This window comes from Stegostoma tigrinum, chromosome 5, assembly GCF_030684315.1.
Source record: "Stegostoma tigrinum isolate sSteTig4 chromosome 5, sSteTig4.hap1, whole genome shotgun sequence".
Lineage (NCBI taxonomy): Eukaryota > Metazoa > Chordata > Chondrichthyes > Orectolobiformes > Stegostomatidae > Stegostoma > Stegostoma tigrinum.
In genome coordinates, this window is record NC_081358.1 from 120984717 (window position 1) to 121004000 (window position 19284).

Genomic DNA, 19284 nt, shown 5'->3' on the forward strand with positions numbered 1-19284 from the left:
AAATGGGGAAGGGAAGAGGGGCTCAGAAATAAACAGAGCGAGAAGGGGTGGGGCTGGGGAAGGTAGGTGGGATGGTGATTGGTGAGTGCAGGTAGGCAGTGGAGGGGATTGGTCAGTTAGGTGGGAACGGTGAATTGGTAGGAGAAAAGATGGACAGGTTGTATCAGTCAAGGAGATGGGGACGAGAGGGAGGGTTGATCATGGGATGAGGCCGGGCTGGGGAGATTTGAATGTGGTAAAATCCACGTTTAGGCCATTGGGCTGTAGGCTCCCGAGGCAGAGTATGAGGTGCTGCTCCTCCAGTTTGCGGGTGGCGTCACTGTGACACTGAAGGAGGCCCAGGATAGACATGCCACCCAGGGAATGGGAGAGGGAGTTAAAATGGCTAGCAACCGGAAGGTATTATTGTTTATCACGTATGCAGTGCAAATGCTCTACGTAGTAAAGTTGTGGCTATTTTTGATCGTTCTGGGTATGATAGACCAAAAGGTCTTTTTTCTGTGTGTAGATCGCTATGACTTTAGTGTCTTTCAGGATCGCCAGATATCTCAAAGTGCCTTACAGACAATGAAGTATATTTGAAGTGCAGTCACTATTACCAATGCGTACAAAAGCATCATTAGAGTAATAATCAGATAATTTGTTTTGGTGATGTTGTTTGATGGATGAATATTGTCCAAGACACAAGGGAGAACTTCTTTGCTCACAGAGTCATAGAATCCCCACAATATGGAGACAGGCCATTCAGCCCAACAAGTCCTCACCAATCCTCCGAAGAACATCCCACGCAGACCCATCCCTGTAACCCTGCATTTTCTGCGGCTAATGCACCTAATCTACACCACCCTGAGCATTACAGGCAACTTAGTATAGCCAATCCACCTAACTTGCACATCTTTAGACTATGGGAGGAAACTGGACCACCTGGATTAAACCCACACAGACATGGAGAGAATGTGCAGACTCCACACAGACAGTCGCCTGAGGGTGGAATAGAACCCAGGGCCCTGGTGCTGTGAGGCAGCAGTGCTAAACACTGAACCACCGTGCCAACCCATGCTCTTGAAGTAGTTTCAAGGAATATTTATATGAAAACAAAATGCTGCTGATGCTGCAAATCCGAAATAAACACAGAAAATGTTAGAGAAACTCAGCAAGTCTGGCAGTACCCGTGGGGAGAGAAAACCTGTTAATGTTTCAAGTCTGGAATTCTAAAGATGAGTCATGCTGGACGAGAAATGTAAAACCTGTTTCTCTGAGGTTGTAGACATGCTTGCTGAACCAGTGGGTTTGTCTGCAAATGTTTTGTCACCCTGCTAGGTCACATTGTCAGTGTGCCTCTAGTGAAGCGTTGGTGTTCTGTCCCGCTTATTAATTAAATGCCTCAGTTTGTTGGGGTGCTTGGTAACGCTTCCAATTCTGTTTCTCTGTGGTTTGTACATAAGGTCTAATTCAATGTGTTTGTTGATGAAGTTCTGGTTAGGATACCAGGCCTCCAGGAATTTCCTGGCACGCCACTGTTTGTCTTGTGCAATCATGGATATGTTGTCCCAGTCGAATCTGTGTCCCTTGTTGTCCGTGTGCAGTCAGACAAGTGAGAATCGGTTGTGTTTCTTGGTGGCTAGATAGTGTTCATATATCCATATTGCCAGTTTTCTCCCAGCTTGGCCTATGTGGTATTTCTCACAGTCCTTGCATGGTATTTTGTATATTACATTAGTTTTATTGGTTGTGGCAATGGGATCCTTTACATTCATCAGTAGCTGTCGTAGGTTGGTTATTGGTTTGTGGCTACCCTGGTACCTAGAAGTCTGAGTCGTCTTATGGTCATCTCTGAAATGTCCTAGATATACGGTAGGGTGATAAGCGAGTCTGGTCGTGAAGCGTCTTCTTGTTGTGGTCTGTGTCGGAGGTAATAGTGGATTCTGCTTTTCGAGAATCCATTCCTTTTGAATTAAAGCCTGACAATATGGATACATGAATACCAACTAGCCACCAAGAGGCATGACCAATTCTCACTTGTGTCACTACACACCGACAATGGGGGACAATGATGGGACAACCCATCTGTAATCGCACAAGCCGAACAGACACATGCCAGGGAATTGCTGGAGGTCTGGTATTCCAACAACACTCAAAGCTTGACACCATCCAGGACAAAGCAACCAACGTGATTGGCACTATACTCACAAGCATCCACTCCCACTAACCAATGCTCAGTACACACACCTGCTACTATCTATGAGATGCACTAAAGAAATTTACTTAAGATCCTCGGGCTGCAGCTACCAAACCCACTACCATTTCCATCTAGATGGACAAGGGCAGCAGATACTTGGGAACACCACTACCTGCAGGTTCCTCTCCAAGCCACTCATCATCCTGACTTGGAAATATATCGCCGTTCCTTCAGTGTTGCTGAATCAAAATCCTGAAATTTCCTCCCTAAGGGCATTGGGCATCAACCCACAGCAGGTAGACTGCAGCAGTTTGAGAAAACAGCTCACCACCACCTTCTCAACAGCAGCTAGGGTTGGGCAATAAATGCTGGCCAACCCCTAATGCCTACATCCCACATATTAATAAATTAAGAAAAGCAATATGAGATAGCCTTGCCAGAGAAGTTTAATAGCAATTCAAAGAGATTCTGTAAGCACATTAAGAGCAAAAAAGCAACTAGGGAGAGAATAGGATCAGCGACAATGGGAACTGCAGATGCTGGAGAATTCCAAGATAATAAAATGTGAGGCTGGATGAACACAGCAGGCCAAGCAGCATCTCAGGAGCACAAAAGCTGACATTTCGGGCCTAGACCCTTCATCAGAGAGGGGGATGGGGAGAGGGAACTGGAATAAATAGGGAGAGAGGGGGAGGCGGACCGAAGATGGAGAATAAAGAAGATAGGTGAAGAGAGTATAGGTGGAGAGGTAGGGAGGGGATAGGTCAGTCCAGGGAAGACGGACAGGTCAAGGAGGTGGGATGAGGTTAGTAGGTAGCTGGGGGTGCGGCTTGGGGTGGGAGGAAGGGATGGGTGAGAGGAAGAACCGGTTAGGGAGGCACAGACAGGTTGGACTGGTTTTGGGATGCAGTGGGTCGGGGGCAAGAGCTGGGCTGGTTGTGTGGTGCAGTGGGGGGAGGGGACGAACTGGGCTGGTTTAGGGATGCAGTAGGGGAAGGGGAGATTTTGAAACTGATGAAGTCCTGCTCCCACGATAAGACATTCCACTCCCGCACATCCCAGATGTCCAAGTTCTTTAAGGACCGCAACTTTCCCCCCACAGTGATCGAGAACGCCCTTGACCGCGTCTCCCGTATTTCCCGCAACACATCCCTCACACCCCGCCCCCACCACAACCTCCCTAAGAGGATCCCCCTCGTTCTCACACACCACCCTACCAACCTCCGGATACAACGCATCATCCTCCGACACTTCCGCCATTTACAATCCGACCCCACCACCCAAGACATTTTTCCATCCCCTCCCCTGTCTGCTTGCCAGAGAGACCACTCTCTCTGTGACTCCCTTGTTCGCTCCACACTGCCCTCCAACCCCACCACACCCGGCACCTTCCCCTGCAACCGCAGGAAATGCTACACTTGTCCCCACACCTCCTCCCTCACTCCTATCCCAGGACTCAAGATGACATTCCACATTAAGCAGAGGTTCACCTGCACATCTGCCAATGTGGTATACTGCATCCACTGTACCCGGTGCGGCTTCCTCTACATTGGGGAAACCAAGTGGAGGCTTGGGAACCGCTTTGCAGAACACCTCCGCTCAGTTCGCAACAAACAACTGCACCTCCCAGTCGCAAACCATTTCCACTCCCCCTCCCATTCTCTAGATGACATGTCCATCATGGGCCTCCTGCACTGCCACAATGATGCCACCCGAAGGTTGCAGGAACAGCAACTCATATTCCGCCTGGGAACCCTGCAGCCATATGGTATCAATGTGGACTTCACCAGTTTCAAAATCTCCCCTTCCCCCACTGCACCACACAACCAGCCCAGCTCTTCCCCCCCACCCACTGCATCCCAAAACCAGTCCAACCTGTTGCTGCCTCCCTAACCGGTTCTTCCTCTCACCCATCCCTTCCTCCCACCCCAAGCCGCACCCCCAGCTACCTACTAACCTCATCCCACCTCCTTGACCTGTCCGTCTTCCCTGGACTGACCTATCCCCTCCCTACCTCCCCACCTATACTCTCTCCACCTATCTTCTTTTCTCTCCATCTTCGGTCCGCCTCCCCCTCTCTCCCTATTTATTCCAGTTCCCTCTCCCCATCCCCCTCTCTGATGAAGGGTCTAGGCCCGAAACGTCAGCTTTTGTGCTCCTGAGATGCTGCTTGGCCTGCTGTGTTCATCCAGCCTCACATTTTATTATCTAGGGAGAGAACAGGGCTCCCTAAAGATCAGCAAGTTTGTTTATGTGTAGAACCAGAGGAGCTGGGAGTGATACTAAATGAATATTTTGCATCAGGTTTTACTGTGGAGAAAGAAATGAGGCTAGGGAACCTTGGAAATGAATATTTGTGTCTTGGAAATTACTGGACAGAAAGTGCTGAAGGCCTTAAAAAACAAAGGCGGATAAATCTCTGGGACCTTATCAAATTTTGTCCCAAGACATTGTGGGAAGTTAGGGAAGAAGTTGTGGAGAACCTAGCAGAGAAATTGGTATCGTCTATAGCCATGGGTGAGGTGCCAGAGGACTGGAGGGTGGCTAATGTGGCACTTTTATTTAAGACAGGTTTTATGGAGAAGCCTAAGAACTATACACCTGTGAGTCTGACATTGGTGGTGGGTAACTCGGGAAAAGGGATTCTGACAGATAGGATTTACATGCATTTGGAAAGGTAAGGGCTGATGGTCAGCATGGCTTTGCCTGTGGGAAATCATGTCTCAGAAACTTGATTGACTATTTTGAAGTCACAACCAAGAAGATGGATGAGAACAGAACAGTAGCCAGTGCCTACATGGAGATTACAGGAACTGCAGATGCTGGAGAATCTGAGATAACAAGGTGTGGAGCTGGATGAACACAGCAGGCCAAGCAGCATCTTAGGAGCAGAAAAGCTGATGTGTTGGGCCTAGTCCTTTCATCAGAAATGTGGGAGTGGAATGACTCATCCTGGGAGCAGATGCGGTGGAAGCGAAGGAATTAGGAATAGGGGATGGCATTTTTGCAGGAAGGTGGGTGGAAGGAGGTGTATTTGAGGTAGCTGTGGGAGTCGATGGTATTGAAATGGATATTGGTTTCTAGGTGGTTGCCCGAGATGGAGACATACAGATCCAGGAAGGTGAGGGAGGTGTTACAGATAATCCAGGTGAAATTTCTGATGATTTCTGATAAAGGGTCTAGGCCCAAAATGTCAGCTTTCCTGCTCCTAAGAGGCTGCTTGGTGTGCTGTGTTCATCCAGCTCCACACTTTGTTATCTCTCATTGTCTATGTGGATTTTAATAAAGCCTTTGACAGGGTTCTGCATGGTCGGCTAATTAGTAAAGTTAGATCACATGGGATTCAGGAGGAGCTTGCCAATTGTATACAAAATTGGCTTTCCAGTCGGAGATGGAGGGTGGTGGTAGAGGATTGTTTTTTGGTCTGGAGGCCTGTCACCAGTATCCAGTTTTGTTTGTCATTTATGTAAACGATTTGGTTGGGAATTTAGGAGGCACAGTTACTAAGTCTGCAGATGACAACAAAATTTATGGTCTAGTGCACCATGAAGGTGGTTATCAAAGATTACAAAGGGACCTTGATCAATTCAGCCAATAGGCTGAGGTGTGGCATGTGGCGTTTAATTTGGATAAATACGAGGTATTGCATTTTGGTAAAACAAGGGCAGGACTCATTCAATTAATGGTAGGGCCCTTGGTAGTGTTGTTGAATAGAGACCTAAGGGCTCACGTACAGAATTCTTTGACAGTTGTATTACAGGTAGACAGGGTGGGTAAGAAGGCATTTTGCATGCTTTCCTTTGTTGCTCAAACCATTCAGTATTGGAGTTGAGGTTGTACAGGGACGTTGGTAATACCACTTTCACAGTTCTGTGCACAGTTCTGGTCATCCTGCGACAGAAAGTATATTATTAATTGGAAAGGTTTCAGAAAAGATTCCCCAGGATGTTGCCTGGACTGGAGGATGTGAGTTATAAGAATAGGCTGGAACATTTCCACTGATGTTTAGGAGGTTGAGGGGGCACCTTGTGGAAGTTTATAAAATCATGAGGGGCTTGATAAGGTGAATAGCAAATGTCTTTTCCCTAGGGTGGGAGATTTCAGAATTTGTGGACATATTTTTAAGGGAAGAGGAGAAAGTTTTAAAAGGGACCTGACAGGGCAACTTTTTCACAGAGAGGGTGCTTTGTATGAGGAATGACCTGCAAATGAAGTGGTCAATGCAGGTACAGTTACAACATTTGAAAGACATTTGGACAGGTACATGAATAGGAAGGGTTTATAGGGATATGGTCCAAATGCAAGCAAGTGGGACGAGCTCAGTCTGTAAAACCTGGTCAGCATTGATGAGTTGCACTGAAGGGTCCTTTTCCGTGCTGTATGGCTCTATGGTGGCACAGTGGTTCAGTGACCAGCCCTGCTGCCTCAAAGCACCAGGTTCAATTCCAGCCTCGGGCGACTGTCTGTGTGGAGCTTGCACATTGTCCCTGTGTCTGCGTGGGTTTCCTCCGGGTGCTCCAGTTTCCTCCCACAGTCCAAAGATGTGCAAGTTAGGTGGATTAGCCATGCTAAATTGCCCGTAGTGTTCTGTGATACGAAGATTAGGTGGATTACAGGGTTATGGGTCTGAGTGGGTGTTCTGAGGTTTGGTGTGGATTTGTTGGTCCAAAGCGCCTTTTTCCACACCGTGGGGATTCTTTGGATTCTATGACTTTAAACAGCTTCCCTTAGTGAGGGGTCAATGATCAAGGAGCACAGTTTTAAGACAAGGCAGAGGAGAGTTAAAGGGGATTTCAGGAAAGTATTTTTTTTTTACCCAGAGATTGGTGGGTGGTTAGAACTCACTACTTTGGAGGCAGGAACCATCAAGATATGTAGGAAATGTTTAGATGATCACTTGAAATATTACAGCATATAGAAGTATGGGCCAAGTGCTATAAAATTGGTCACGAAGGTCTGCAGCACTGGAAAAGGCCTTCAGGCCCATCAAGATAGTGTTGGCCAAAACCAATGACCCAACTATTTCACTTCCATTTTCCAGTACTCGGCCTACAGCACAGGCAGTGAGTTTTGGATTTCTACCAGCCTCTGAGATACCCTTTAAATCTCCTCCACTTTATCCTAAAACTATGCCCTGGCCACTGATCCCTCCACTGAGGGCAAATATATCTTTCCATCCAAGCTATCTGTGCCCCTCACAATTATAATAATATCTATTGACAGCATTAGAATGGACAGATGCTGAGTAACCAGACACGATGGGTATGAGGGCCCTTAGCAATGCTGTAATAACTCTCGGACTCCCTGTTAAGACGACTCAAGACAAAATCCTACCTTCTTGCTGTTGCAGCCCCTGAAAAGTAGCCATGACAATTTTTTTTTTAGGATCCAGAAGCTGCCGCTCTCTGGTACACTGTCATTTTCTGGTGATCAGGGGTGGTCTAATCATGGCCTCCCCCAGACCAAGTGGTTTGCTAAAGCTCACCAGCCAGCTCTTATTTAGCTGACTGGTACAGGATATGGCAAATTTTCTTGGCAGTGTGAGCAGCAAGTTACTTGACATCGACGACACCCATCCCAGCACTCTCCACAAGGAAAAATTTCAGCTTTACTTTAACTTGTGTTTCATATTTCAGTCTTGGCAGATGGTGAAAAAGGTACCCCAGAACTGATAAGGTTACAAAAATATTTGGCACCGGATCTATTGCTGGGAGATCTTCTTACTATATCAGCTACAATTTTTTTTGTCAGGCAGTGGGACAATTAAAACAATCTGAGCTCTAATATTCTTGACTCCACACCAAAATCTGCTTCTTAAACCTGTATTACATGAATTTAGTCATATTTCTCAAAGAAAGAAAGGCTCAGAATCTTCCTTGAAATGTATTTATTATATTTGATGCAACTCCTGGTTAACTAGCTAGAAATGGCAACTGTTCCTGTTGGTGTGTATACTACTATCCTTAAAACTGCACATCCTTACAGACTTTGAACCAGGAATTGTTAGTTAGGACAAGGAGTTCAATACTGAATCATGTACAAAAATGAAATAAAGGGAAAGAAAAAGTGAATCAGGAGAGTGCAAGATGGAAGAGAAAATAAGCGAGAGGCAAAAACATTATTCTTTGACAACTAAATTTGCGTATCATTCAATTCCATACCAAAAAAGTTAATTCTCTGCCTAAGTTTTTTTTTGGCAATAATTAAGACTTAACACCTGTTAAGTTCTAATGTTTACTTGTAGTTTAATGGGTAGCAGCTAAGATGTGCAAATCCACATCAATTCAAGTATTTCAACTGTAATGTAAACTGTGGGTTTTTACACAAAGTCATACAGTCATATAGCATGGAAACACATTCTTCAGTCCAACTGGCCCATGCTGACCATGTTCCTAAACCAAACTAGTCCCACTTGCCTGCGTTTGGTCCATATCCCTCCAAATATCTCCTATTCGTGTACTTATCCAATATGTATTTTAATCTTATTTATTGCAAGATTGGGTTTCTGTTGTTTAGTTGTTAACCAGTCAGTTTTCTGTGTAATTGAAGTTAAATATTAACTTGTGATTTCTTTTAAAACAGTTTTGAGTGTGGCTTTAATGTGAATGGGTTTTGTGCAACACTTCTGGGCTTTTATTTATTTTAGACTGCTTTACCACCCAGCAAGGTGAATACTGGAGCCTCCGTTTATTCGAGATTTCTGCAAGTGTTTTTTCATGCTTAAGGGAAACACCTATAGTTTAGGTGGTGAGGCTTTTAAGTTTCACTTTGAGTGAGGCAGCCTGTGAATTCCTTGGAACAAGTTGGCTCAGGTCATTCTCCTAAGAAGGGAAGGATATGTCAGTAAATTAAGACATCTTCGAGGGACAAGTTAGTGTTAGTCACGTACCAAATATGTTGGGACAAAACCCTGAAGAGTTTACTTAGAGCAGAAGCCATTTACAATTTCAGTGTAAAAGTTGAAATCACAAGTGATTTGTGGTGTACTCTGATGTGAGTACTGTACCTGTTGCTTTGAGTAAAGTAGAGGGTTTGTTTTGCATACTATGCAAAATCTGTTTTGTTTTGTGCTTTTAATTTATAAAAGCATGTTTTAGGATAATGGAAGTATACTTTTTCTGTGTATTTAAATATCATTTAATTTGTATTAAGTAGATGGTCTGGTTTATTCTTGGTCTTCATTTCTTTTGCTAATAAGCTTCTGTTTTATCTTTAAGGTAAAATCTTTATTCATTAACAGGATGAGGGCATTGCTGGCTAGGTGGCATTTATTGTCCATCCCTAATTGCCCTGGGGGCAGCTCAGAGTAAACCGCATTGCTGTGGGTCTGGAGTCACATGTAGGCCACACCAGGTAAGAAGGCAGTTTCCTTCCCTAAAGGACATTTGTGAACCAGGTGGGTTTTTTCCCCCGACAGTCGACAATGGATTCATGGTCATCGTTAGATTTTTAATTCCAGGTATTTTACTGAATTCAAATTCCACGATCAGCCATGGTGGGATTTGAACTTGGGTCCCCACAATGTTATCCAAGTCTCTGGATTAACAGTCCAGTGATAATACCACTAGGCCATTGCCTCCATGAAATTAATAACCTATTTTCCTCACCAACTTGTCCAGAGGTGCTATTGCACACCTCTGGAGCGGGTGGGACTTCAACCCAGGTTTCTTGGCTCAGGAGTTAGGGGGATTACCACTGCGCCACAAGAGGGCCTGATCAGCTGGGGTGAGTCTCTGGGTGAGATATCGGTATAGTATAACTTCCAGAAAAGCAGGAGGAACTCAAGACAGCAAAATCCACATTTCTGCTTTTAACTGCACACGTGCAGTTACCAGAGGTTGCTTTATAATTCATTCTTTATTAATGCTGAGTGCTGACAGCCTCAACCCTCAATTCACTACACAAACCAAGTTATTGTTTCAAATGCTCTGAACAGGCCAAAAGATATCAGGACTGCAAAACATTCCTTTCCGATTATGAATGTTACCTTCGGGCCATTTATTGGGAAAAAGCTACAATCGTCTTTAGGTTAAGCACACAGAAGAGATATATGTTAAGCTTAGTGTAGAAATATAATTTAAGCATGCAGCGAAGTTATATATATTTCAAAATCCAAATGAAACAACTGAGTTGTAGGTTGTTTTAAAAAATAAACCTCATGGACTTACATTAATTGCCAGTGAAATAGTTAGACATATAATTCTGGAAGGCCAAGAGATTTGATTGTCATTTGAATTTTGAACATAACTAAAGCCAGTCAATTTTGAAAACTAACACCGAGAGGCTTCACCGACATAAGAAGCTTCAGGGCACATTTGGCTAGTCACTCAGCTCTCCTGAACGTAAGTCTGTAAGCAATTAATTTGTTTAATTTGTAAATATTAGTTAATGCCAAAGAAAAACAGCCAAAGCAGTTGGATCCATTTGACCAGTTAGAAAATCAGCAAGGAAAGTAAACAGATGGAGATCATGTAGACAGTAAGGATTTGAATGTTTCTATTGGATAAGCTCGTAGCAGTTGGGAACATTTACACTGGCAGCAATAAAAACCTTCTAGAGTTAAAGCACATTTATTAATTTACATTTGTTTGTTACTTCAATCTCACACGACCAACGTATCGAGAGCGTGTGGAGTAAGGTTGTGCTCATGTACTGCTGTACAACCTTCCTGTTCAACTAGGCTGTCACGGTTTCATCATGGTACCTGGAGCGTAATCAATAAAGAGTCTGTTGGTGTGGGATTTGTGATTTATCATCGTTTTAGGCAGAGATTGGACAATTGGGCAAAGGCAACATATCTGGCAAAACAGCGAGAAATGACGGGATAAAATCTAGTTTTAGACTGTTCTATAATGGAAAGCATTCTTTCCACATCCATGCCGTATAATCAAAGGGAAGACAAATGCAAGATTATGGAGCATGAGAACAGCATTGGAATAAATTAGATATCTCTTTCAACGAAATGGTAGAGTACAATGGCCCGAAAGGATGTCCCAGTAAAGTGAGTTGCCAAAGGCCCAGTGAAGCATATTGTTGCTCTCTCATTAGAGACTGAGGATGGGTAGTGGTTTAACCTGAAGGGTACCATGCCTCAGGCAAGGGGAGAGGCTGAGAAGAGCAGTATGGTGACCACAGCCAGTGCAGAAACTGAAGCCATGATGGTGGCATCCCTCTGCACTGCAAACCAACTGTCCACCCAACTGAGCTAACTCACCCTCTCATGAGGCTTAATATTCAGCAAGCTGGGCTTGAAATGCTGATTTCCCTGCCCGATTGTGTCCAGCACATCCTCGCCTCCTTCAGGACTCTTGTTAACACCTCTGTCAGTGGCCAACCTTCAAATCTGTTTGCCAATGTACTGCACTGAGGCAAGGTAAGTTTCAAAATCTATGCTGGGCTGTGAGAGGTAGGTGCACAACAGAGGCTTTTTTTTTCCCTGTAGGTATAGAGATAAGAATGTTAAAAACCTTTCCCATACTTATTTTTCTATTATATTGTGGTGGAGAATGTGCTGAATTGAAACATCTCACAACAGAACTAGTCCCTCAAACACTTTTTGCATTTAAGCTGTTAAAAGTGTGACCCAGTGACAGCATGGTGAGGGCAACAGTGCCCTCACTGGGCATCTCAATGAAGCATTGGAGAGTTCAGTGAATGACGAGAGCTGCAGCCCATGTGTTTTTTTTGTTATACTTGCATGGGATACTGGCATCATTGGCAAGACTGGCACAGTGGCTCAGTGGTTAGCACTGCAGTCTCACAGCGCCAGGGACCCAGGTTCGATTCCAGCCTTGGGTGACTATGTGGAGTTTGCACATTCTCCCCGCGTCTGCGTGGGTTTCCTCCCAGAGTCCAAAGATGTGCAGGCTAGGGGGATCGGCCATGTTAAATAGCCCATAATGTTCAGGGGTGTGTGGGTTATAGGGGGATGGGTCTGGGTGGGATGCTTCAAGGGGCGGTGTGGATTTGTTGGGCCGAAGGGCCTGTTTCTGCTCTGTAGGGTATCTAATCTAATCTAATTTGTTGCTCATCCTTAAATGTCATTGAACTGACTGATTGTCTAGGTCATTTTAGAGAGCAGTTTAAGAGGGAACCACATTGCTGGGAATCTGGAGTCATGTGTAGGCCAGACCAGATAAGGGCAACAGATTTCACTAGTAAATCAGAAAGTTTATTTATCACAATGGTTACATGGTCGACATTAGACTAGTTTTTTTTTGTTAGTTTAATTCCAGGTTTCATGGTGGAATTTCAACACGTAACCCCAAACATAGCCTGAGGTTCTGATTACTATATTACTACAATGCCGCTGAAATGTAATTGGAGGAAATGAACATAAGACAGTCACCAAGAATTCCTTCAGGAATTCATAAAAAAAAATCTGCATCAATAGGTTGATGAGAATGCAGAACTTGCTACCATATGGAGTGGTTGGAGTAACTACAAGAGATACATTTCAGTGGAAGCTGGACAAGCTTCTCAGTAAAAAGGAAACCAATGGTGGATTTACATAAGAAAGAGAAGAGGCTTAGATGGAGCTCAGACACTGGCATGGAGTGGGCTGAATGGCCTGTTACTAGCCTACAGTTATGATCCCATGTCACGTGACAATTTGCAATTCACCAACATTGTACAAAATGCGGAGGAATGGAATTGTGGGAGATATAGCAGTTTGGATCAGAAATTGGCTTGCTGAAAGAAGACAGAGGGTGGTAGTTGATGGGAAATTTTCATCCTGGAGACCAGTTACTAGTGGTGTACCGCAAGGGTCGGTGTTGGGTCCACTGCTATTTGTCATTTTTATAAATGACCTGGATGAGGGCGTAGAAGGATGGGTCAGTAAATTTGCAGACGACACTAAGGTCGGTGGAGTTGTGGATAGTGACGAAGGATGCTATAGATTGCAGAGAGACGTAGATAAGCTGCAGAGGTGGGCTGAGAGGTGGCAAATGGAGTTTAATGCAGACAAGTGAGAGGTGATACACTTTGGTAGGAGTAACCGGAAGGCAAAGTACAGGGCTAATGGGAAGATACTTGGTAGTGTAGATGAGCAGAGAGATCTCGGTGTCCATGTACACAGATCCTTGAAAGTTGCCACCCAGGTTGACAGGGCTGTTAAGAAGGCGTACAGTGTTTTAGCTTTTATTAATAGAGGGATTGAGTTCCGGAACCAAGAGGTTATGCTGCAGCTGTACAAAACACTGGTGCGGCTGCACTTGGAGTATTGTGTACAGTTCTGGTCACCGCATTATAAGAAGGATGTGGAAGCTTTGGAAAGGGGGTAGAGGAGATTTACTAGAATGTTGCCTGGTATGGAGGGAAGGTCTTACGAGGAAAGGCTGAGGGTCTTGAGGCTTTTTTCATTAGAGAGAAGAAGGTTGAGAGGTGACTTAATTGAAACATATAAAATAATCAGAGGGATAGATAGGGTGATAAGGGAGAGCCTTTTTCCTAGGATGGTGACGGCGAGCACGAGGGGGCATAGCTTTAAATTGAGGGGTGAAAGATATAGGACAGATGTCAGAGGTAGTTTCTTTACTCAGAGAGTAGTAAGGGAATGGAACGCTTTGCCTGCAACGGTAGGAGATTCACCAACTTTGGGTACATTTAAGGCGTCATTGAATAAGCATATGGACGTACATGGAATAGTGTAGGTTAGATGGGCTTCAGATCGGTATGACAGGTCGGCACAACATCGAGGGCCGAAGGGCCTGTACTGTGCTGTAACGTTCTATGTTCTATGTTCCCTCCTCGTCACAATTGCTGATTAATTTTATTAATAGTGGTCAGAGCTATTAATATCAGGATATTGATATCACCTCCAAATTATTTTGGCAGCAAATTCTGGGCCTTTATTGTCCAATCAAACTCACATGACATTTGGCTATTATTTGGATTTTGCCCAATTTTCTTTTTCATCTCATGTTCTTTTTGCTTTGGACAATCAGACATGGCCTCCGTAATTAATGTCCTAAATACTTTAGCCTCTAAAGAAAGCATTACTTTGGGCTGGATTGAAAAGGGACACATGGCCCCAGTTTTACACATTCATCCTGTGCCTGGTTAAAAGGTCACTGGAAGCATCTTAATTGCTTTGACTCAAGGTTTCTGTACCTTTCTCCAGAGGAGCTCCTCCATAAGGCTCAGGGGACCACTGAAGAACTCTCTTTCCACACTCATTTTATACAGTCGACCATGCAACCACCAATAGGCAATCAAGCAGCTAAAGTTGATGGTTTTCGTGTATGACTTAGGTTTTCCCTCCCCCTGGGTAAATGCCAGAAGATGAATCAGTAGGTTGAGACTATCAGGGGCCCTTAAGTGAATGGGTCACCCAACATCTCATCCACATCCAGGTCGAAGAATTCCATATAGGTGAGGAGTGGGTGGGTAGGCAGTAGGAAGGGCACCCATTGGGTTAAGGACACCCACAGCAATTCCGCCTTTAAGCCGCTTTTTCAAACTGCGCTCCAAGGCAGTCAGCTGATTCGGATAGTTTGATACAGAACTGTGGTCACTGAGGAGCAAGAAGGACTGGAAAAGTAAATGCGTGATCATCTACTTGGGTAAAATTTGAGCAGTAAGTATTAATGCCAGAGTACTGTGTAAAAACAGTTCTGGAAATATGGCCAGCGGATCACAACTAGTCAGTTTTGAATAATGCAGACAGTAAGATAGGTTGACAGCCTGCATGTATTCAATTACTGTCAATAGTTGTGGAGATGTTATACAGAGCTTTTTGTCTTCAGATGTTTTATCATGTTTATTTACCTATTTAAGGATATTAAATATTCTGTGCAAGAGACCACGTAAGTTCAAATTTACACATGCTGTTCTAGGCTAATGAGCTAAATACTTTATACCCTTACTCACACTTACTGGTGTTTTTACTGACACTGCACAGACAACCTCAAACCTATTTCTTCCCTTGATCTTGCAAATCATGAGAATGCAAACAAAGAGCACAGTAGGCCATTCAGCCCCTGAATTCTGTTCCAACATTCGGTAAAATCTTGGCTGATTGTGGCCTTCACTCCATTTTTCTTCTGTTCCTCACAACCCTGGGCCCCATTGCTGAGGAAATCAAAAATCTAACTCAGTGTTGAACAATAATCTTTCCTCTGCTACTCACTGGGGAAGAGAATTCCAGACTAACTATCCTAAGAGAAAAAGAATCCATCACCGTATTAAATGGGAGATCCACTGAATTTTAAAATTGCATCATCTCGGCACCCACACATCAAAACCCTCTATATTTTAGTAAGGTCACCTCTCCTGTAAAACTCTAATGTGCAGTGAATTCAATCTGTATAATCTTTCTTCACAAGACGACACCCACCCTGTGCCTGAAGAGTCAAGTGAAACTTCACTGAATTGCTTCCACTGCTAGAATAACATTTTGCCTTTCTTTAAGGTGATGAAAACTACGTACAATATTCCAGATGTCTCACAAACAGCTTGCACAGCCATAACACATCGTCCCCACTCTTGTAGTTGACTTCACTTGCAATAGAACCAACATTTGCTTTCTTCCTAATCACTCTCGGCATCTGCACACCGACATTTTGTGAATTATATACCAGCACACCCAGTTCCTCCGTACAACTGACTTCTGTAGTTTCTCTCCATTCAAATAATGTACTGTTTCTACAAACTTCCAGACAGTTAAAATGAACAGCTTGTACTTGACCAGGTTGGCTGCAGCAGTTCAGAATGCAGCCCACCACCACCACTACTATCTGAGGTAAAATTAGGGGCAGGCAATAAATGCTGGACTTGTAACTGATGCTCACTAACCGTAAAATAATTAACAAGGCATGGAACATCCCTGAATGGAGAATGTGCTTCCTAAATTCAAAACAATCCAAGAGAATATCAAGAGGAATTATTTAATTCATAGTCTCTTAAGTGGTCGTGCATGAAAATCTCAACTCAAGAAACATGTTACTTTCATTTTGTGTGTCCAGGGCAGTGTGCATGCTCTTAAATAATATTACTTATAATCCAGGATGGTCAGGACTTTTTCTTTTTGCAAAGTTTTCACACACTAGTACAGAAATGCCTTGGTTCATAGCCTCGTATTTAGCCAGTGTGCCTGCGACCTCATATGGTGCCCTGTATTTTATTCAATGCTGTTTCATAAACAAAAGCAGGACATTAAAAAAAATTCCATAAGAATAGCATAGACTATGCAGCTGACAGAAGAACATGTCAGGTATTCTAGGGACTATTTGTTTTGATCTGCTTCATGATAAGCATTTGTAACATTTATTTACTATTCATCTCCTGAAATCTTAAATGGACCACACATAGAATCTGGCAGTAGAGAAGAGGCCCTTCAGCCTATCGATCTGTCCCACCAAAACTACACTAAATCTATGCTAGTCCCACAGTCCTGAATGCTATGCTATTTTAAGTGCTCACCAAGTATTTCTTAAGTCCGAGAGGTTACTTTCCACACTCCCATCACCATCCAGGTAAAAAAAAACTTCTTCTGAAATCCCCTCTACACCTGCCTTTCACTTAGAAGTGTGCCTCCTTGTTCGTGGCCCTTCAATTAAGAACAACGGCTGCTTTCTGTCCACTCTGTCTATGCCCCTCATCATCTTGTACACCTCTGTCAGGTCCCCTCTCAGCCTTTTCCTGCTCTAAAGAAAACCAGCCTCTCTCCATCGCTAAACTGCTCCATTCCAGGCAATATCCTGGTGAAGCACTTTGTTATCCCCTCCAGTGCAATCACGTCCTCCACCAGAACTACACGTGGTAATCAAGCTGAGGCCTAACGAAAGTTCTGTACACTTCCAACATAACCTCCTCAGTCTTATAATCCCTGCCATGACACTGGGCTCTGTTTCGAATGGAAATGCCAGTTGTCTCACTCGTGGAAACACCGCTAGATCGAGGACATTTTATTATTAAATTAGATTTCTGTTTGTTTAAATTATTGTGGGAGGTAATATTTACATAGTGCAATCCTGAAATAGTGTGAACATTTTTCGCTTTTAATTTCAAAATGTACTCTTTTGAAATAAGACTGCTATAGAGACAATAATTACAGATGTAAAAGAAACACTTTTGTGGGAGTTAATAAAATGTGAGGCTGGATGAACACAACTGCATCTCAGGAGCACAAAAGCTGACGTTTCGGGCCTAGACCCTTCATCAGAGAGGGGGGTGGGGTGAGGGTTCTGGAATAAATAGGGAGAGAGGGGGAGGCGGACCGAAGATGGAGAGAAAAGAAGATAGGTGGAGAGGAGAGTATAGGTGGGGAGGTAGGGAGGGGATAGGTCAGTCCAGGGAAGAGATTACAAGAGAGTTGCAGTGGGAGAGAGATTCCCTGAGGTTGGTCCGGAGGGAGGAGGGTAACTTCTTCAGGTTAGGCATCCCTGGAAGAGGCTTCGCAGTGAGGTTAAAATTGTATCAGTGATAATTTCGCAGTGAGGTGTTCATCCAGCCACTTTTGTGGGAGTAATGGGATATAAAACTTAAAAGTCTCAAAGCAACTCTTGCAGCTACTACAAAGATAAATGGGGGGCTAACAATCCTTTATTTAACACCAAGCCATCGTCTATAGATTATGTCCCTAACTGCAGACATAGTTTATGTGTTCATTCTGCAGCAAACACAAGGACCACAATGAAAAAGCCAAATTCAACTCTACTAGAGTGGACTTGTGGGACTGAACACTATCATATGTGCCATGTTGGGTACAAGTGTTAGCATGCATTGAAGGTCACCATACCGTAATGAGTCTTGTTTTTCAGGTAAAAACCAGTTGAAAAAATAAATCAGGAAAAAGGAACTTCTATCAACTTCCATCCTACAAAATCAAGAACCTTGAAAATCTTCTGTTCCACTACCAACACCAATACTACCTCGAACCTCTCTACTGCAACAGTCACAATGTTCAACTATTTACAATTCTTCACAAACAATTCAAAGACTGATCCACGTATGTTTTTAATATAATTTGTACCTCTTTTTATATTGCCTCTTATTTTAATCTGTGTATAAATGCATTGCTTTACTCTCTTATTTTTATTTGTTCGGAGGATATAGTTGTCACCAGCTAAGCCAGCATTTACTGCATATCCCTAATTGGCCAGAAAGCAGTTAAGAGTCACCCATACTCCTGTGGGTCTGGAGTCACACGTAGGCCAGACCAGGTGAGGATGGCAGTTTCCTTCCCTAAAGGCCGTTAGTAAACCATGTAGTTTTTTTTAAAACCAACAATCAATAATGGTTTGATAGTCATCATTAGACTCTTAATTCTAGATTGTTATTGAATTCAAATTCCACCATCTGCTGTTCTAGAATTCAAACCCATGTCTCCAGAACATTATCTGGGTCTCTGGATTAATAGTCTACCAATAATATCTTGAGGACATCAGTCCCCTTTCTTTAGGCACCTCGAACAAAAAGTGGGAAGTGAATGATATCATTAGATACTTGTTTTAAGTTCAGTGGAATGTATGTGTTACTAGCAAGGTTAGATTTCATAGTCTACCAAGTTAATATTGAACCATCTTCCGAAACCACTGGTAACCCTGTGATGTAGTCAGACCTAAATTACTGGTATACTCAAAGGTGGATGAGCAAACCAAGTAGCTTGGAAAGGGGAAAATAGGCTTGTTAGTGATATCATGTTATAACTGGCAGAAAATGATTTGCCAAACGTGAAGGAAAATGAGAAGTCTTCAAACAGAGACGAAAATGTGGGCGACTTTGTCATTGTGAAGAAATGGACAGAAACAGGAAGAACTGAGAAATAGGGAGAATGCAGTCTTAAGAATTCTACTCAGCATAGTCATTCAAAAGGGGATAGATTTAAGATACTTTGGCACATGACCTGGAAGCCAGAAGTAGAGAAACTTAGGGGGGGGGGGGGGTTGTGCGGAGAGATTCGAGAGAGGAGGGGTGCGAAGAGCATGACAAGGGAATGGAGACTTTACAGGGGGCGGGGAAGGAAGAAGGCATACTTTCGACCGTTGCAGAATCTGTGGCCTTGTGACAGACATCTGTGGTACTAGTGACAGCACAGTGTAGAGCTGGAGGAACATAGCAGGCCAAGCAGTATCACAGGAGCAGGAAAGTTGATGTTTTGT

At 43.7% G+C, this 19284-nt stretch overlaps 1 protein-coding gene across 2 annotated transcripts in view; it reads right to left on the minus strand.

Moving 5' to 3' along the window:
• Positions 1-19284, minus strand: part of LOC125451670 (intermembrane lipid transfer protein VPS13B-like) — a 907633-nt gene that overhangs the window by 68980 nt on the left and 819369 nt on the right. The window lies entirely within an intron of this gene.